General features: G+C 38.9%; 1 protein-coding gene across 4 annotated transcripts in view; it reads left to right on the top strand.

Annotated features, from left to right (window-relative positions):
- Window positions 1-22,170, top strand: part of NRG3 (neuregulin 3) — a 1,476,607-nt gene that overhangs the window by 999,962 nt on the left and 454,475 nt on the right. The window lies entirely within an intron of this gene.

The raw sequence follows: 22,170 nt of genomic DNA, 5'->3' as shown, positions 1-22,170 counted from the left end.
ACTTAGTGTCTCTTTATATATGAAGACTTTAAACTGAGCACAGAATACCGTTTACTCATGTAAAGAGCAGATCTGGTGATCGTGGGTCCAGTCATCAACATATTTGGCCATTCCAACCATTGTAGAAGGCCAATGACATTGAACGGCAGAATGAAATGTCTCTTTCAATTTTGTGTGAAATTATTCAAAGTTACCACGAGATATGGTTTAACGCGAGCATTAAAAAACAGAGAAGCTATGCTCATGTTGTCATTTGAAACAATGTCTTTGGGGCAGGGATGGGGAGTTTTTCCCAGCTGTAGGAATTTCATGGTAATGGCTAAAATAGTCTTGGTCATTTAATCCAGTTGATGACACACTTGTGATTAGTAAAACGCTGAAGCTGCAGTCATTTAAGCCACTTGGCCTCATTCACAAAGAACAAGTTAAACACTGGACTCTATGGTGATGTTTCTTAGGATTCCCCTCTGAGTTCTACCAATATCTAATCCTGAACTCAAAAGCAAAATCAGAGACTGCACAAGAATGAGACTTTCAGGTCATCTTTGTGTCTAGCCTGGGTAATAGTAGAGAAACAGCAAGAACACCTTTTATCTATTTTTACCTGAAGATGGATGTATTAAGAATTAACTAACTAGGTGTTTGCAAAATACTTTCAAGGAACAAATGCAATAAAAACACCAAATGCAATTATTATTATAAATTATAACAGAATCATTTAGATGAGTCATTTTAAAAGTTCTTCATTAAACACGAGTGGATATTATGTTTATTAATTCATTAAGTTCTACTTCAAATGGCAGATAAATAAAATACATTAGTAATATGTCATAAACAAGATGACATAATGTCACACAGACTTAATATTTTTAAAGTACCTTGCAAGTATTAACTAATTCATCCTTTCTACTCTTATTAGAACAGGTTTTGTGATTTAACAGAAACTGTTACAGTAATTTTATGTACTATAATACAAAGTCTTTGCTATAAAACTGGAATTCTTATATTTTCAGTCTGCCTTTCTTTTTCTGAGGTAACCTATGTTTACTGTAAAATATAGCTACATATGAATAGGAAAATAAAGGTCATTCATAACCATTAAAACACAGAAAGTCTTTAACATTTTTGAATTTTTCACATCAGTCTTCTGTTACTAGGTTCCATCAAGTCAGTTCTAACTCGTAGTGACTCATAGCGACAACAGAATTACATGTAGCTGTCCTTCACAGTCATTGCTTTGTTTGAGCCCATTGTTGCCGTCCCTGTGTCAATCTGTCTTGCTGAGGGTCTTCTTCTTTTTCACTAACCATCTACTTTATCAAGCAGGATGTCCTTCTCCAGGGACTGGTCCCTCCTGATGGCATACCCAAAGTGAGATGAAGCGTCACCATCCTTGCTTCTAAGAAACATCCTGGCTGTACTTCTTCCAAGGCAGATTTGTTTGTTCTCCTGGCTGTCCATAGTATATTCAATATTCTTCACCAACACCATAATTCAAAGGCATCAACTCTTCTTTGGTCTTCCTTATTCATTGTCTAGCTTTTGCATGCATATAAAGTGATTTAAAAGACCATGGCTGGAGCCAGGCTCACCTTAGCTCTCAAAGTGACATCTTTGCTTTTTAACACTTTAAAGAGGCCTTTTGCAGCAAATTTGCCCAATGCAATACCAAGCTAGATTTCTTGACTGCTGCTTCCATGAACATTGATTATGGATACAAGTGAAATGAAATCCTTAACAACTTCAACCTTTTCTCTGTTTATCCTGATGTTGCTCATTGGTCTAGCCATTAGGATATTTGTTTTATTTATGTTGAGGTGAGGTGTAAAGTGCTACTGAGGGCTGTAGTCTTTGAACTTAAAGTGGTGTTCAGCCTTCTAGGCTTGCATTTTTGAGCTTGTGTGTGAGCGAGTATGTGTGCACAGGTATCTTTCATGAATCAGGAGTCTTACATGTCTTATATATTTCATTTCCACTTAAAAATATTAAGTGAAGCACCCTTCCCACACTGTTTACAATCTTGAGATACTACTCCACAAATATATAGAAAAAAGAAAGAGAACGAAACAAAAAAAGAGAGAGAGGCAGAGAGCTATAGGATAAAAGAGACTTAAGAAAACTATCAGTGAATTGCAATGTGTGGAATTTAGTTGAATCCTAACTGAAACCAACAAAAAAATACAAAAATAATTTGAACATTTATAAAATGATCAGTAATGTGAAAATTGGTTAGATATTTGACTACTTGAAGAAGAATTGTTAATTTTAGGTGAGATTATATATATACACAAAGAGAGTGAGAGAGACAGAGATATTTGTCATTTAGGCATTTAGAGATAGATTCTGAGCTATATATGAATGAAATGATAAGCAGTTGCTTTAAACTAACTGGGAAGGCAGAAGAGGAGACCAGATTGGCCATGAGTTACTCATCTTTAAAAGGATGATTGCCTTTGTATACTATAAATTTTATATAACAAAAAAAATTTAATATAAATTTATATATATCATTTATTCTCCCTTACAACAAAAGAATCTTTGAAAATATGATTTTAAAAGTATCCCATGGCATGCACAATAACAGATTATAGCTCATTAACTAGGTCACAAGGTCTAAGACTTCCAAACTGTGTAACTTTGGAGAAACATGAATCCATTTAGAATTTTTGTATTCCAATTTTATTAAATTTCCCCCCAAAGTGATCTGATTTCCAAACACTGCTTATTAAATAATGTACCCTTTCCCCATTAGTATGAAATGACCCCATTGCCACATTCAAACATCCTGTGTAAGCATCAGTTCTCTCTCTAGCAGGTCCCTGGGCTTAGTCTTGGCTTCCAGTTTTTTATCAGGTTGCACGCTGGTTTAACTCTGTTCCTTTGAAATGACTTTTGTTTGTGCTGCCTTTTCTGCTCTCTTACAGCTCACTCTCTCTCTCTCTCAATTCCTAAATGTCTGCTCCTTAACTAACCATTTATATTGAAAAGCCGATTGGAAACTCTGGATGTAGGTGGGTCTTGTCAATTGGGTTTTACAGCAGTTACCATTTTTTATCTGTTTCTGGTCAATTTCTGCAAGTATAAGCCAGTTGCCATGGAGTTGACTCATGGTGACCTCCTGCGTGTCAGAGTAGAACTGTGCTCCACAGGGTTTTCAATGGCTGATTTTTTGAAAATAGATTGCCAAGTCTTTCTTCTAGGGCACTTCTGGCTGGACTTTAACTGCCAGCCTGTTAGTCTAGCCGTTTGCACCACCTGGGACTCCTCTGCAAAAATAGCTTTTCCAACCTCCTGCCTTTATGAGTTGGCTGCCAGCTTTCTTGAAGCTGACAAGTTAGCTGTCCTTGGGTCTGTGGGTATGGATATCTAACACTCTTTTTATAAACTTCGTGCCAAAATTTTTATGGCTTCACCTGCCCCAGAGTGCCTTGTTCTTCAGTTCCTGTTCTTTCTTAGGTTTTCCATATGGGAATGGACTGTTTTCTTGTTGGCTTCCCTGTGTGCACACTTAGGTGTGAGGTTTCTAAGCAGTTAGCCTCCTAAGCCAGATATCACTGAAAACTTCCTAGCTTCTAAATCACTGTTGACAACTCTGCTTGTTCTCTTTTGTTCTTTTGTTCTTAAGGGCTAAAGCCTTTTCATTTTTTTCACTGTTGTTTAAATGACTCTCGTTCGCACTGTTGGAGATAATTTTCAAAAAAGGGTAAAACCACAATGCTCACCATGTTAAATATTTTCTTGAACTCATTAATGAGGAAATTAATCCAACATTATGACAGTTTAAAGAAGAATCCAAAGAACAGATATGTTCATAATAAGGAATACTGAAATGCATGTGCAAAATAGAAGTAAACCTGGTTTCTTCCATAATGGGGAGAGAAGTCAAATGAACCTCTACCAGAGAAGACAAAATTTGCATGTCCATATACAAGAATTATTTTGCCTTGTTATTAGTTATATATACAATTTACAAAGTTGTTAAATAGCTTCCACAGACTCAGAATCAGGTATCTCAAAAGGGTGTGCCAAGACAAGGTATAACTGGTGTTTGAAACACGATGTTTTCCCTGCGGGGTTAAAGCAGAGATGAGGGCCTTGGTTTTACCATCTAAGTTTAACTGAAATTCTCCTGGCCCATCTTTTTATTCAGGTGGACTCTATTAGGTGAAGTAAAGCCTGGACATTTTTTTTTTTTCCTCAATTCAAAATGTTTTGCTTTAACATGTTAGCAGAGCTCGTTGATGCTATGACAAAGGGTGCCCGGCTTTTCCACATTGCTACTGTGTGTTTTCATGTTTTTCTCTTTCTTCCTAAGCATTTTAATGAGTCATATCAGAAAGGCCATAAGAGAAAACTCTTAAATTACAAGTGTCCACTACCAGGTACTCTTAGAAGCATCTCATCTATGCTGTTGTAGCAACATTTAAGCAATAGTTGAAAAGCTTGTCGTATATAATTGGAGGAATTAATCTTCCCAAGTCCTGTCACAGCCAGAGAATAGTCCCCTTCCAGCATCTTTTCTCAAGTGTGGGATCAATCGATCCACATTGCCAGGTCAAGTGTATCAGTGAACCCTTATCCTTGGGTAGCTGATGAAGGCCACTGTCTTGGCCTAATTTGAATTACTCTTTGCTTTTGAAGCCCCAGTCTGCATGTCCCACTTACCCTGTGACTTATTTCTACAACGTAGCCTGCCCTCTTTGCTCCAGTTCCTTTCTGATGTTCTTCATCTTTGACTGCTCAGAAGTTATTCTTTAGTGCATAAAATTTTTCTGTTCCAACAATTGTCAGCTGCACAAATATATTTCTATTGCTCATGCTATTTGTTTCTGATTGCAGTGTATAAGTTCAGGGCAGAGCAGACCTTTCAGGATATGTGAGCATGGCCTCCTCGAATGCTCATGCTCCCACAGTCCTCTGCTTTTCTCTTGCTAAGGCTGCAGCAGGAGATTGCAGCCCTCTGTGGGGGTAGGTATAAAAAAAATCAGCACCAACAAAAAACAAGCCTTCTGTGTTGAGAGAGATCTCTAAGCTACTTCTCTTCCGTGTTATTTTTCCTGTCTCATGGAGCACCACACCCTCCCAGTGTAGAACCTGGAGATAAAAGCTGTCATCTTACAACAGAACGTAGTTTAAACAAATATCCATGGTGGCTCCAGAGTTTCTATAAAATTAGGGATTAATATCTGCAGTTTGGTAACCCTGTTGGCATAGTGGTTAAGAGCTACGGCTGCTAACCAAAAGATTGGTAGTTTGAATCTACCAGGCGCTCCTTGGAAACACTATGGGGCAGTTCTTCCCTGTCCTATAGTGTCACTATGAGTTGGAATTGACTTGACGGCAATGGGTTAATGGGTCTGCAATTTAGCTGAAATGATGCAGGGAGAACACCTGAAACTGTATTCGTGTGACACTTTGCGTACCATTGAAAAGACAGCAATTGCCCATAAGAAAGAATGTGATAGAGTTAGAAGGTGTTATTGGGGACTGAGATAAGTGCCCCTTGCCTCTCCCATCCCAACTGTCCCTTGACCAAACAGCTGACTGCTCTAGGCCCTTTGAGGAACACCTCAAAAACAAACAAACAAAAAAGCAGACGGTCTGGGGTTTTATCCATCACCATCATGGTGATACCATGTGTGTCAGGAGACAACGGTGCTCCATAGACTTTTCAGTGACATTTTTTTGGAAGTAGATCACCAGGCCTTTCTTCCTAGGAGCCTCTGAGTGGACTCAAACCTCCAAAATTTCATTTAGCAGCCAAGCACATTAACCATTTACATCACCCAGGGATTGTATAGAGGCAAGTAAACAGGAGTCATCAGTGAGTCTTAGGGGAGCCATGAGCGAAGAAGAATATGCAGGGTGGTCATTTGTGCTTAGTCTTTTCTTATTTCTGTGAACAGAAAAGGGTGGGAGGATTCCTTGACCTGCGCTGTCTTCCCATTTCTGTCACCCTCCACATGTGGTTTATATTAATCTTCTTTCTAGATCATAATGTTTAAGCGTATTCCTAAAATGTTCAAGTATATGACAAATGTTATTTAACTTCCCATCACAGTGAAACATACACTTTCTTGAAATAACTCATAGATAACCTCATGGCTGTAATGATGGACTTGAGTAGTAAAGAACTCTTTGCAGCAGATTGTACTCCTGTAAGCTTCTCAAAGGCTCAGCTAAGTCCAAGAATTCCCAGGAAATTAACCCTGTTCAGTCAATCAAGCCAGATGCATGGGGCTAGGTAGTACATTGGGATTACTTGGAGTTCAATGGAAACATAATTCCTAGTGTGACCTAGACCCTGAATCACAGTGTGTGTATGTGTATGCATTGTTTTCTTCACCAGCTGTGCAGCGTAGTTCTCACCCTTCAAACCAAACCAAACCAAACCCAGTGCCGTCGAGTTGATTCCGACTCATAGCGACCCTATAGGACAGAGTAGAACTGGCCCATAGAGTTTCCAAGGAGCACCTGGCAGATTCGAACTGCTGACCCTTTGGTTAGCAGCCATAGCACTTAACCACTACGCCACCAGGGTTTCCTTCTCACCATTAGTGTTGAGTGATTGCTGTAATAACCTTGACCTAAGAGTTTGCATAGACTGCTGTTTAGTAACCAGAATGTTGGCCCTGGACTATGCTTACAGCTGCTAGCTGCTCCCAAACAGCTATTAATTTATTAAAAAAAAAAAAAAAAGGCAGTGGGACTTACTATGTTGTTTCTTAGTCTCACCAGCTAATAAAAAGGGAGTCATAAGAGTGAAGCTCAGATTTTGGTGGGAAAAGTGATTCATAGTGGGTAAATATGCAGTAATTCTGCCTCTTAGTGTCACAGATATTATCTATAAATTTAGAAGTTTCACACAGGTGCTGGATAATGTGTCTGCATTAGTTTATATAACTAATTGTTTCTTTTTCAGAGGCAGAAAAAGTTTGGTGTAGAATTTTCTCCTTGGTAGTTGTTACAGATTGAATTATGTATCCTAAAAAGAAAGTGTGCTCACATCCTAATCCCTGGTATCTGAGAAAGTAACCTTATTTAGAAATAGGGTCTTTGCAGAGGTAATCAGGTTAACATGAGATCATAATAGGTAGAGATAGGCCCTACTCCAAGGACTGGTGTCCTTTTAAGGAGAAAGAAATGTGGTCACAGAAACACACATGAAGAATGTTGTGTGATGATGGAAACAGAAATTTGAGGAATGCAACTATAATCCAGTGGATTGTAAGGATTACTAGCAAACACCAGAAACTAGAAGAGTCAAGGAAGCATTCTTTCCTACAGACCTCAGAGGGAGCATGGCCCTATTGACACCTGGATTTCAGAATTCTAGTCTTCAGGACTGTTGTTGTTAGTGCCATTGAGTCAATCTGCCTCATAGCAATACCATGTATAACAGAATGAAACACTGCTCCATCCTGCACCATCCTCACAATCGTTGCTATGTTTGAGTCCATTGTTGCAGCCACTGTGTCAATCCATCCCATTGACAGTTTCCCTCTTTTTCCCTGACACCTTAATTTATCAAGCATGGTGTCCTTCTACAAGGACTGGTCCCTCCTAATAAAATGTCCAAAGGATATGAGACAAGGTCTTGTCATCCTTGTCTCTAATGAGCATTCTGGCTGTACTTCTTCCAAGATGGCTTTATTCATTCTCCTGGCAGTCCATGGTATATTCCATATTCTTCATCATCACTATAATTCAAAGGCATCAATTCTTCTGCAGTCTTCTTTATCCATTGTCCATTTTCACATGCGTATAAGGCAATTGAAAACACCATGGCTTGGGTCAGGCACAGCTTATTCCTTAATGTGACATCTTTGCTTTTCAACACTTTAAAGAGGTCTTTTACAGCAGATTTACCCAATACAATGTGTTGTTTGATTTCTTGACTGCTTCTTCCATGGGCATTGATTATGGATCCAAGTAAAATGAAATCCTTGATGACTTCAATCCTTTCTCCATAAGAGAATACATTTCTGTTGTTTTAGGTCACCCAATTTGTGTTAATTTGGTACAGGAGCCCTAAGAAACTAATGCAGTAGCCCGGAAAAAAATTCCTCTTGATAATGTAAAGAAAGAAAATGATTCAGTAGACCTTTAGCTTTTTAAAAAGGTACAGATGATTGCACCCCACCTCCAGAGATCGGAGTTGGTCTGCCCAGACACGGCCTGAATTTCTACATTTTATCACTTGATTCTGATGCAGAAAGTTTGAGCTCACACTTTGGGAAGGAGTGTTTTCAGACACTTAAAATACTTAACCAAAGATACTTTTGTTCAGGTTGTCATACAAAATGAATAATTGATGGAAGTATATAATTAGGATGATAGTTGAGAAAGGCAGGAAGCAATAGGAGACCAGAGAGGTGAAAAGGGGAAAGAGTAAGAAAATTGAGCCAACTGTTTCTAGTGTCCTTATTTAATTTCCTTATGTAGTTTAGATTGCCTAGAAGAAGATAACATGTGCAAAGCGTAAGGGGAGGATGGCGAAGGTTCAAAAGGAGGAGGCCACAATGGGTGATGGCTGTTTGGAACAAGAAGGAGGGCTGAGAGAATAAGGGATGTTTGTGTGAAACAGATGTTAGGGATGTGCAGGTCAAATCCACTGTATTTTCATAATAGGCATAATAGAAAAATATATGTCAAAATAAAGAGAAATGATGGAGGCAAAAGAAAAGGGATGCAAAAAATTATTAAGAAGGAATAAGATGTCAGTGATGGAGAGAAATCAGTTACATTATGAACTAAATTCATGAATATTTTATCTATGTAAGGGCTTTTTTTTTTTTTTTTTAATATGGGCCACTCTGGTACTTTCAAATTATTTTCAGAAATTCTTTGATATTTCTCCTTTCAAGAAATGAAGCTTAATTCCTCTCCCTTTGAGTGTGGGATTGACTTAATGGTTCAGTTCAAACCAATAGAATATAAGTGGCAGGGTGTGAGTTCCAAGAAAAGTTCATAAAAAGACATCACGATTTCCTCTTTGTTATCTTGTTTCATTCAACTCTGGGGAAAGCTGGCTGCCACGTCATAGGACAAGTAGCCCTGTGGAGAAGTCCATTGGCAAGAAACTTGTCTTAGCTAGTGCTGCTGTAACAGGAATACCACAAATAGATGGCTTTAACAAACAGAAATTTATTCTCTACAGTCTAGAAAGAGGCTACAAGTCCAAATTCAGGATGCCAGCTCCAGGAGGCTTTCTTTCTCTCTCTGCTCTGGGGGAAGACCCTTGTCATCAATCTTGCCCTGGGTCTAGGAGTTTCTTAGTGCAGGGACCCTGTGTCTAAATCACACACTCTGCTCTTGGTGCTTCTTTCTTGGTGGTATGAGGTTCCCCTCCTCTCTGCTCGATTCTCTCTTTTGTATCTTGAAAGAGATTGCCTCAAGATACAACCTAATCCTATAGATTGAGTCCTGCCTTATTAAAATCATAGAGGTTAGGATTTATAACACATAGAGTAATTAGATCACAAAATGGTGGACAACCACTCAGTACTGGAAATCGTGGCCTAGCCAAGTTGACACATATTTTGGGGGTACACAATCCAATCCATAACAGAACAGATGCCCCTAGCCAACAGTTGTGTGAGTGAGACATCTCGAAAGCGGATCCTCTAACTCAGTGGTTTTTAAATGGGAGTGATTTTGCTCCCCAGGGACTTGGCAACAAGTGAGTAAAGAACAGGGGTGGTGTTAAATGTCCTATAATGTACAGAATACCTCCTCACACAAAGAATTATTGGACCCAAAATGTCAATATTTTCAAGAATCCTGCTCCAGCCCCAGTCAAGCCTTCAGGTAACTGTAGCCCAGCTGGCATATTGACTACAACCTCTTGAGAGACTCTGAGCCAGAACCACCCACTTAAGCTGCTCCTAGATTTCTGACTCTTAGAAAAATTGTGAGATAAATAAAAATTTGTTGGTTTAGGCTGCTTAGTTCTGGGGTAGTTATGCAGGAAGAAATAACTAATATAGCCCCCACAGTGTTTTTTGGGCAGGAGTAGATATTTTAAAACACTGACTCAGGTTGGATATATTAAAAGTGTTTAGAGGACAGAAAATGCACAGGAGGAACTTGAATAATGATTGCTGCAAAAATGCAGCCTGGTCAGCAATGTGTAGCTTATAATTGCAGTCCATGAGTTTAGCAAAGTTTACAGTAATGATAATTATAGCAAGTAGTGTGATAGAGCTGAAACTTCTGTATTTAATAGGTGTTGGAAGGAAGACACTGGTTACTGTCAAGATTTCCAGGAATAGATGAGGAGGCTGCAAGGTATTTGGGGATCAGTAGATGAAGGAAAAAGAGGCTGTGTATTCATAAATAGAGCAGTAAAATAAGACAGTGCTACACTGAGCAGCTACCAGGATAGAGGAGAGGTGCTTCAGAGGTGCTGCAAACATCTCTGTAAACCTTAGAGGAGGGCTCAGACAAGAGCGGGAGTGCCAGAGGAGAAGAGGTGCAGACCAGTGCTCTGCAGGTATGATTGCACACCAATTCCGTGAGTGCCTTGAGAGAATGCAGGTTCTGAGTCAGAAGGTGTTATATGGGGATGGAGAGTCTGCATTTGAGTAACAAACCTGGAAGAGAAGATGGAAGGATTTGATTATGTAGGGAAGATATTTCTTCTTGCCAGACATCAAGGATGGAAAGGAGTTAAATTGAAAAGACAGATATTTGGAGGAAAGAAGGAGGAGTCTATTCTTACATGGCAGGTACCGGTAAAATGAAAATGGCCACAGTGATGCTATCATGAGAGAAGGTGATGGGAATGTTTCAGGGGAAGAGAAAAGGGTTGAAATAACATAACAAATGAGTAAGGTGGTGATGAACCGTGTCCTAAAAGAGAGGGCTTAACCAAGTTCAGATAGATGGAATTCTTTGAGCCACACTACACAATCGCAAAAATAGGAGGACTGGAAGCTTCTGTTTTTGAAAATGCCACACACACACACACACACACACACACACGCACACACAAACACACACACATACATACACCCAAACAAAAACACACACAAACATACACACAAACACACGCAAACAAAAACACACACACAACCACACACATACAAACACACACACCTTTAGTGGGGAAGAGGCACAATTCTAGATATTAGGTACCACTGTGTAATTTTATCTTCTAAAGAGACACTGTAGCAGCCAAAATTTGCAGCTGGAAAGCCGGTTGCATAGAGGGGTTAGAGAAGAGGATTACATTACTTATGCAGTTTTAGGGGTGTGAAATGGAGCTACAAATATCATTTTCTTTCCAGGGTTTCACGGGGTGTGATTTTAGGTGACAGTACATCATGCTGACAGGCCAGACATGGCTTCCTTCCTTCTTAAGGGAAGATTGGAGAAGCTGTGTTGGATGAGAGGATTTAAAATGCCTTTTATTATTCTCACATATTTTATCTCTCATTGCAGGTTTTTTGGCAGGTAGTTAAGACTTCATGCAAATCATTTTAAAATAAAATGGGTTTGTCTGCTCGAGGACTCTGTAGAGTGCAGTCCTCTGAACATAGCTTGGCGTCATTTTCCAACAAAATACACATGACTGTGGTGCTGAATTAACCTTAGGCAAAAAAAGGATTCAGAAAGAGCAGTTCCATCTATACAGATGTTATGTTTGAAAAAAATCACCCTGGACACACAGATGTGCTTAAGATATAAAGAAATTGCATTATTATCTAGTCATCTTGGATCAATTCTAAATGTGTACAGAACACAAGTAATAAAGAAATGAATGGATATTTTTAAACATGTCTATCAGAGGGTCCTGGTGACATAGTGGTTAAGAGCTATGGCTGCTAACCAAAAGGTCAACAGTTTGAATCTACCAGGTGCTCCTTGGAAACCCTATGGGGCAGTTCTACTCTGTCCTATAGGGTCGCTATGAGTCGGAATCAACTTGATGGCAATGAGTTTGGTTTGGTTTTGGTAATCAGATGGTCAGCGAAAAAGATGAAGACCCTCAATGAGATGGGTAGACATAGTGGCTGCAACAATGGGCACAAGCATAAGGATTGTGAGGATGGCACAGAACCGGGCAGTGTTTCCTTCTGTTGTGCATAGGGTCCCTATGAGTCAGAACCAACTCGACAACACCTCACAACAACAGCGTTCAGAATTTCCCATCATATATTCCCTAATTAAATGTTTATTTGTTTTATGCATTGTGTGATTTTTTCTATTGCTACTAGGTAGATAAAACATGGTTCCTTTCCCAAGGCATTTACAGTCCCATAAGGAAGAAGCAAGAAAAGTGTACACAGCAATAAAAAAACGACATTTTAAAGACAGACACCAAGGAACAAATTTCCTCCACATGGAGGCCAGAAGAGGCTTTCTTAGGTAGCTTAATCTTCAGGTAACAAAGAAGTTTGCCAGTTAATGAAAACAAATTAAAAAAAGAAAGAAAAAGTATTTCTATGTATGACCGACCAAAATATGTTATTGGGCAATTTCTTTTTTAAATTTGTTTTTATTGTGCTTTAAGTGAAAGTTTACAACTCAAGTCAGTTTCTCATACAAAAACTCATATACACATTGTTATGTGACTCTAGTTGCTCTCCCTACAATGTGACAGCACACTCCTTCTCTCCACCCTGTATTTGCCTTGTTTGTTCAACCAGCTCCTATCCCCCTCTGCCTTCTCACCTCACCTCCAGACAGGAGCTGCCTACATAGTCTCATGTGTCTACTTGAGCTCAGAGGCACTCTCCTCGACAGTATCATTTTATGTCTTGTAGTCCAGTCTAATTTTTGTCTGAAGAGTTGGCTTCAGAATGGTTTTAGTTTTGGGCTAACAAAGAGTCCAGGGGCCATGACCTCTGGAGGCCTCTCCAGTCTCAGTCAGACCATTAAGTTTGGTCTTTTTATGAGTATTTGAGGTCTGCATCTCACTTTTCTCCTGCTCCATCAGGGACTCTCTGTTATATTCCCAGTCAGGGCAGTCCTTGGTGGTAGCTGGGCGTCATGTATTCTTCGGGTCTCAGGCTGATGGAGTCTTTGGCTTATGTGGCCTTTTCTGTCTCTTGGGCTCATAATTACCTCGTGTCCTTGGTGTTCTTCATTCTTTGCTCCAGGTGGGTTGAGACCAAGTAATGCACCTTAGATGGCCGCTTGCTAACGTTTAAGACCCCAGATGCCACTCATCAAAGTGGAATGCAGCATGTTTTCTCAATACACTTTGTTATGCCAATTGACCGAGATGTCCCCTGAAACCATGGTCCCCAGACCTGTTCCCCTGCTACTCTGTCCTTTGAAGTATTTGGTTATTTTCAGGAAACTTCTTAGCTTTTGGTTTATTCAGTTGTGCTGAATTCCCCTGTATTGTATGTTGTCCTTTCCTTCACCTAAAATAATCCTTGTCTGCTATCTAATTAATGAATACCCTATGTCTCCCTCCCCACCCTCGTAACCATCAAAGAATGTTTTCTTCTGTGTTTAAACCTTTTCTTGAGTTCTTATAGTGGTGGTCTCCTACAATATTTGTCCTTTTGCGACTAATTTCACTCAGCATAATGACTTCCAGATTCCTCCATGTTATGAGATGTTTCATGGATTCATCATTGTTCTTTATTGTTGGGTAGTATTCCATTGTGTGAATATACCACAATTTGTTTATCTATTCATCCATTAATGGGCATCTTGGTTGTTTCCATCTTTTTGCTATTGTAAATAGTGCTGTAATGAACATTTATTATTTTGTGTTTTTTGGATTAATGCCAGCCTTGTTGGGGTGAGATGGTATCTCATTGTACTTTTGATTTGCATTTCTCTAATGGCTAATGGAAATTTCTCTAATGGTTCCTTGGAAACTCTATGGGGCAGTTCTACTCTGTCCTATAGGGTCGCTAGGAGTCAGAATGACTCGATGGCACTAGGTTTAGGTTTAATGGCTAACGATCCTGAGCATTTCCTCATGTATCGGTTAACCACTTGAATGTCTTTAGTGAGGTACCTGTTTATATCCTTTGCCCATTTTTAATTGGGTTATTCATCTTTTTGTTGTTGAGGTTTTGCAGTATCTTGTAGATTTCAGAGATTAGATGCTGATCAGATTTGTGGTAGCCAAATTTTTTTTTTTTTTTTCCAGTCTGTAGGTTGTCTTTTTACTCTTTTGGCAAAGTCTTTGGATGCGCATAAGTGTTTGATTTTTAGGAGCTCCTAGTTATCTAGTTTCTCTTCTTGTGTTTCTGCATTGTTAGTAATGTTTTGTGTACCATTCATGCCATGTATTAGGGCTCCTAGTGTTGTCCCTATTTTTTCTTCCATGATCTTTATTGTTTTAGATTTTATATTTAGGTCCTTGATCCATTTTGAGTTAGTTTTTGTGCATGGTGTGAGGTATGGGCCTTGTTTCATTTTTTTGCAGATGGATATCCAGTTATGCCAGCAACAGTTGTTAAAGAGACTGTCTTTTCGTTATTAGGCAATTTCGAAAGTGTCTAAGAAGTATAAACAATTATGTACTTACTCTTGAAATAGGTTATTATCTAAATGGGCAGTATGGAATTTATTTCCCTGAGAAAGGCTTTCTTGCTTCAGATGTATAAGAAATATTAGGTAAAATATATTTATTTACATTTTAAAAGATAGAGCTGCCTTGTTTCTTATATTAGGTTAAATTGCAAATGGATCAAGGATTTAAGTATTAGAAAAATACTAGGAAAAAATATGAAGACAAGTTACAATTGCATTTATATTTTCTTGTAGTGAAGAAGGCATTTCTCAGAAAAAAACAAAAAATGAAGAAAAATAATACTGATAAAATTAAGCTACATAAAATTTTTAAAATATTCTGCAGTGCAAAAATAAAATTAAAAGCAAAATGGAAACCTGGAACAAATGTATTTACAACAAATAAGACAAGAAAAAGTGCTAGTTTTCTCAATTTGTAAAAATGTACTTGTAAATCAATAATCAAAACCAGAACCCAATAAGGAAATAAAAAGTATTTGAAAAGAGAGAGGAGGCTTGATCATAGACTGTGCTGAGTTAAAGAGATATACCACAGAATAACAAAAGAAAGAGTTACAGCTAATAAGCCAATCAGGAAGGTAAAATGAATTATTCAAAAAAAAATTGATCCAAATGAAAAGGAGTAAAACAAAGGAGGGGGAGGGGAGATCATATGGAGCAAATAGAAAAAGACAGTATTCTGGTAGATTTAAACCTAACCATAACAATAACCTTATTAAACTTAAAAATTCTAAGTTAATAATCCAATTAAATGACAAAATTTGTCAGATTGGATAAAACATCAAAAGCCAACTATGTACTGCAGACAATAGTAGCCAGCAAAATTGGCCTGACATTTAAAAATCAGTCACTGTAATTTGCTATAGAAACCTTCCTAAAAAAATAAAAAGCATATGATCATCTGAAAGATGAAGAAAAAGGCATTCGACAAAATCAACATCCATTCTTGGGTTTAAAAAAAAAAAAAAAACCTCTCAGCAAAGTAGGAATAAAAGGGAATTTCTCAATAAATGACATCTATGAAAAATCTACACCTCTTATATTTAAAGGTGAAAGACTGAATGTGTTTCCCCCAAGATCAGTATTAAGACAAAACTATCCAGTCTTACATCTTTAAAAAAAAAAAAAATATTGGAGGTTCTAGACGGTGCAATCAGGCAAGAAAAAGAACTGATGGATATCCAGATTGGAAAGGAAGAATTAAAACTGTATTTGCAGATACAATAAGAGCCTATGTAGACATCCTGATGGAATATACAGAAAAGTTACTCGAAGCACTAAGTAAGTTTAGCAAAGTTGCAGGATACAAGATCTATATACAAAATTGATACACCAGCAACAAACAACTGAAGATTGGAATTAAAAAGGAGTATCACTTAAAATAGCATCAAATACATAAAATATTTATGGAAAAAGTTGGCGTAATACACAAATCCTTCATACTGAAAGTATAAAACCTTGTGAGAGAAGTTAAAGATGACCTAACTAAATATAGAGATATAACATATGCATGGGAGAAGTTTCAATATTAATATTTAATTTCTCCCATAATTGACATATATATTCCATGCAATCCTACTTAAAATTCCAGCTGGCTTTTTTCTTTCTTTTTTTTCTTCGTAAAAGTGACAATGGATTCTAAAAATCCTGGAGAAATGCAAAGGACCTTGAATAGACAAAACAATTTTGGGTGAAAAAAGAAAAAAAACTAAGTTGCAGGGCTAACCTTACCTGATGTCAACATTCATTGCAGCTATAACAATTGAAAAAGTGTGATATTAGCATAAAATAGACAAATACGTAAATGGAACACAAGACAGAGCCCACATATACAAACAACTGATTTGACAGAGGTGCAAATACAATCAGATGAGAAGCGATAACCTTTTAAACAAATGGTGATGGAACGACACGATACACATGCAAATAAAAAAAAAAGAACTAGCACCATTTGTGAAAGTTAATTCAAACTGTTATAAGCTTAAGCATAGGATTATGAAAATTTTAGGAGAAAAGAAACCTTTGTGACCGTTGGTTAGGCAGAGATTTCTTAGGTACTATACCAAAGGCACAGTCCATACAAGAACACACTGATTAATTGGGCAATAGTAAAATTAAGAACTTCTGCTCTTTGAAAGACACTGCTAAAATAATGAAAAGATGAGCCATGCACTTTCATACACATTAAAACATTCTAAAGAAAAAAAAATCAGTATATGACTGTTTTCATTTGGGATAATGTAAATTTGCTGTCTTTTAGCTACCATGAATGATTGTAGTGGCCAGGATGCCATCTATCCCGACTCCATCTCCTGTCCAGTTGCCTTGCTGTTGTTGCTGCTGGGCTGTTCTCCACCGGTTCAGTTAGCACTGGTCCTATAGGACGACCCTTAGCTACCCCAGGAGAACAATGTTGGGAATAAAGACACTGCTGCAGTAATAGAATAATCTGGCCAACTCTCTTCATGGTCATTGTGTTTTCATTGCTAATGTTTTCCTGACAGTACTACAGCATATGGCCCCTTAAATGTACAGTTTCTTGGAACATAAGATGAAAGTTGGACCTCTAGAGATGCTATTTTAGTGGCTCACTTTTCTTTTTGGAATGTCTAGTTTGCAGTTTTGTCGAATTCCAAATTTTCTCCGGAAACTTCAGTGGACAATAAAATTGCTTTTGTAAATGAGATTTAATATACTCATATATAAGCGACAGTGTTAGTAGGAGGATAATTACAGTACTAGCATAAATTCCAGAGGTAATTTTGACTATCAAGCTTCTATTCATGGCCAAACTTCAGGAAAAATAAATTTTACAAGGAAGAAAGTATTGAGATTCCTGCTTAGGCTCCTTACCCAGTTAACCTTTGGGTTCTTATTATTATTCTCCATTTATTCGAGTTCCACATGGAGAACTACCACACCCTTTATCTCTCAATCTGTTGATCAGATTTTTTGTTTTTTCATTTGTTTTGTTCTTTTTTTATACTTGACTCATTGTCTTTTCAGTTTCATTTTCTTATTTGAACAGAGAATGGTTTGTAGTTTTTTGTTGTTGTTGTGAAAAGTGGCCTATACTATTTCTTTTTGGGTTATAAAAGCCCCTTCCCCTTTTCATTTCAGTGAATATTTACTTTTAATTTCTCCTAGGTTATTGTTTTAAGTCTTATAGTTTTACAGTTACAACATCAGTTAGGCTGACATTAATTTGTATATGGTATGAGGTAAGGATCTATTTTTCCCTAAATCAGCACACTAAAGCCCTGCCTTCATTGAGCTGGCACTCTACTGAGGGAAACTGACCCTGCAAACATGCACCCATTAGTATCACCGGTTATAATCCACTAAACACAAGTACAGCTGTTCAGTGGGATAAGTGTTGGGAAGCCAGATTTCTGATCTTCTCTCTCTCTCTCTCTCTATGTATGTGTGTTTAATACATACATAAAACATACATATACATGATATATTATAAAACATTTATTATATATGATTGTATATTATATTAGAATGTGTATTTATTATACAATATAGGGTGAGACAGATGGAGAGAGACAGAGAGACATATGTTTTTAGCTATTTTATTTCATTTCTTGGCTAATGATTGTGCCACTCCGTAGGGGTAGGCTTTAAAGCTATTCCACGGTGTTCTATTTATTAAGTACTCTGATAGATGTGTATAAGTCTGTGTGTATGTGTGTGTGTGTGGTGGTGCAGTGATTAAAGCACTCAGTGGCTAACCGTAAAAGTTGGCAGTTCGAACCCACCATCTATCCGCAGGGGGGAAAAAAAATTGGCAGTCTGCTTCCATAAAGATTAAAGCCTTGGAAATCCTGTGGGGGCAGTTCTATTCTGTTCTACAGGGTTACTATGGGTCAGAATCTACTCCATGGCAATGGGTTTGGTTTTTTATTTGTTTGTTTAGAGATTTCTTAGATACAATCCTTAAAAGAACATATTGATTAATCGGGCAATATCAAATATCTAATATCTCTCCATAATTAACTCTTTTCTGCAGACATGAAAGCAGAGAACACTACAGAAAGTTTATAAATCTCTCAAGATTTCAGTGCTGGAAAGAAAAAGCTATAGTGGTATCAGCTGGGTCTTGACCTGGCATTAGGCCACAACACATAAGTAATGGAAATGGGAGGGGCTCTCCAGAGGTGTCAGCCTCCCAGCCATTTGGGCTTCACCAGACTGTGAGCATCTTAAGAGCAAGGGCCATGTATGATTTATGCGTGTGTCCTTGGGTCCTAGCACAGTTCACTGGGCAAGGCATGACAACAGCTCAATTAAAGATTTAAAGGTGGTTGAATCTTATTCAGTTGCCTCTAGGCCAATTGTCCTTGCCTTTAGTTGTGGTCAGACAAATAGGGGCTTTAGAAGGGGGGATCTCCACAGCTTTCATAACTGGTCCTGTGCGTGTATGCGTGTGCATGTGTTTGTGTGTGTGTATGTTTGTGTATGTAAAAGATAGGACTGACTATGGAAGGTATGTGTATGCATGTCTATAAGAAATATAACTGTAGGTAATGTGTGTATGCATGTGTATCTGTAAGAAACAGAAGTATGTACATGATGTGTGTGTGCACGGCTGTCTTTAAGGGATAGGCTCGTGTACTTGATGTATGTATGCATATATGTACATATGTGATGTGTGAATGAATGCATGTCTGTAAGGGACAGCACTGTGTGTGTCATGTATGTATGCATATATACACATGGTATGTATCTATATACATGACTAGAAGGGACAAAACCATGTACCTGAAGTGCCCATGTATGCATGTTCATAAGGGAAAGGCTGTGTTCATGATGTACGCATGCATACCTATCTGTAAGAGTCACAATAAGCCCACTGAGGTGGGATGGAAATGAATAAATTACTACCCAAAGCAAAACACAAACACCAATCAAGTGTTCGTCTGCTATAACATTTGCAACAGATGCTGCAAATAAGAACATTAAACAGAGGCCCTTGCGCCATTAAAGCTTCGTATCTTTGAACTGACAAACTCAGATACATGGAAGCCTCACAGAGGTCGGGGCTGTTTTGGGGTGGGGAGGATGCCCGTGAGGGCTGGGAGGACTAACACTCCCTTTCCCCAATGCCCTTATTAAAACAGTTTCTTCACATCACAGAAGGGGGCACAAAGCCAGATGTGGCTGATGTTACTTGCAATACTGATGTCAAGTTTGCTGTACCTACACAGTTCTGCTTCTAAAATAGTAGACTTGTGGTGTGTGGCTGTTGCGGCTGTCTCTTTTCTATCATTTCTTTTATTATTTTTGAAGTGACTTTGATGTGTGAATGCAAAAAAGCACATGAAAAGGGGCGACGTGCGCCCTGCTGCCTGTTGGTTGTTTTTCCATCAGATCATTCTGCTTTAGAAAACTTTCAAAGCCAACCAGCAAGGCTCTCAAAGACGTTTTTATCAAGAGCACACACGAGCCACTTCACAGATTACGTTTGTAATTGATAGAAAGCCTGGGCTATTTTAACCTCAAAAAGATGCTCAGTCACAAAGCTAGTCCTTGAAATTATCAACGCATTTGTCTCAAAACTACTCAAGGAAACAGCTTCTGCTCTCAGTGCCAGGGACCAAGGATCAGTCACAGTTCAAGTGTCCAGTGGCATTTTAGAGGGGCCAGGCTGAAGCCACAGGTCAAGGAAACTGAAAAGTACAGAGTGCCAGCTACGTCCCAGCTACTACCTTGGTGTTTTCACAAACATTCCTGGGTTTAAGCCTCACACATGGCTGTGATGCAGCATATCACTTAGATACCAGTGACTTGACCAAGGAGGCTTAGACAGGATGGAGGAGGTATATACCCTCTCACAGAGAAAGGGCCTGAGGTAAGGTCCCAAGACAGCGTGGGGGAGCCATAAAGCCACTGAGGCCACAGGCTTTTTGGGGCTTTATGACTTGCCCTCCCCAGCATGTTCTTCAATGCTCAAGGTTGCAAGATCACTACTAGAGCTCCATTCATACTGGCTGTATACCAGCTAGGAAGAAGGAAATGACAAGATGGGGTGAAAAGTTTTCTTGAAGCCCTGTTTTGTAACTCTGTCTGTAGTACCTTGACTGCACTTATTATCATTCCAAATATAAAATAAAGTCCCCTTACTAAACAAGAGGGGAAAGAATATTAGACAGGTAACGAGCAGTCTCTGGTTGAACAGGAATAATTATCCAATGAAAGACTGAGTGTCCAAGATAAATGAACCGAACCAAGGTTGCCACAAAGCCAGTGAACGGTGACAGTGCTGCCTGAGGGCCCTCAGTTGCTACATGGATGGCAGGGGTGAGAGTTTCCTTGAACTTAAGTGGGTTGAGCCTATCTACATTGAGGTTATCAGAGGTTGAATTGCATAAATCAATAGGAATTGAAAATTTTGGTAATAGAAAATAAGAGAGCCAAAGTGTGGGAGAAGAGGGGATTTGAAGGAGAACAATAATGAGAATCTTTTGAAAATATCTCCATAGGCATGTATCTGAGCCTTATCTCATAAGGGGGTCAGCAAACAATCCAGGGAAATTGTATGAGTCATGGGGCGTAAATGGCCTCTGTGAGAACCCAGTGTTCCCTGAGCTCAGTGAGAACTTCAGAGATTTCAACAACTCATCAATGGTTTACAACAGCTTTGAAAAGATGTGTTCTTGCCAAAGAAGGATGTTTGCACAGTTACCTCCAGCATTTGGAATGTGGGCTCTGTGTGCAGATGAAACTGACGCTGAGGCTATAGTCGTTCCACACCCGCTTTAGGGTAGTCACCAATAATGGGAGTGCACACAGTAAGCCTTTCATACTCAAGCTCTATCTTGACTTTGAAAAGTCGGTGGCAAGAGGTACTGTCTGGGTCAGGCAACGTGTCCAAGCCAACTGACCTGTTAGGGCCCTGAACTCAGTTGAATGTAAGATTTCTTTCTTTTCTTTTTTTTTGTATTAACTTTTATTAAGCTTCAAGTGAACGTTTACAAATCCAATCAGTCTGTCACATATAAGTTTACATACATCTTACTCCGTACTCCCACTTGCTCTCCCCCTCTTGAGTCAGCCCTTTCAGTCTCTCCTTTCGTGAGAATTTTGCCGGCTTCCCTCTCTCTCTATCCTCCTTTCCCCCCTCCAGACAAGAGTTGCCAACACAGTCTCAAGTGTCCACCTGATATAATTAGCTCACTCTTCATCAGCGTCTCTCTCCCACCCTCTGACCAGTCCCTTTCATGTCTGATGAGTTGTCTTCGGGGATGGTTCCTGTCCTGTGCCAACAGAAGGTCTGGGGAGCATGGCCGCCGGGATTCCTCTAGTCTCAGTCAGACCATTAAGTTTGGTCTTTTTATGAGAATTTGGGGTCTGCATCCCACTGATCTCCTGCTCCCTCAGGGGTCCTCTGCTGTGCTCCCTGTCAGGGCAGTCATCGATTGTGGCCGGGCACCAACTAGTTCTTCTGGTCTCAGGGTGATGTAGGTCTCTGGTTCATGTGGCCCTTTCTGTCTCTTGGGCTCTTAGTTGTCGTGTGGCCTTGGTGTTCTTCATTTTCCTTTGATCCAGGTGGGTTGAGACCAATTGATGCATCTTAGATGGCCGCTTGTTAGCATTTAAGACCCCAGATGCCACATTTCAAAGTGGGATGCAGAATGATTTCATAATAGAATTATTTTG

This window comes from Elephas maximus, chromosome 8 (genome assembly GCF_024166365.1).
Source record: "Elephas maximus indicus isolate mEleMax1 chromosome 8, mEleMax1 primary haplotype, whole genome shotgun sequence".
NCBI lineage: Eukaryota > Metazoa > Chordata > Mammalia > Proboscidea > Elephantidae > Elephas > Elephas maximus.
Note: the sequence above shows the minus strand (reverse complement) of the source record. Positions and strands in the feature narration are given on the sequence as shown.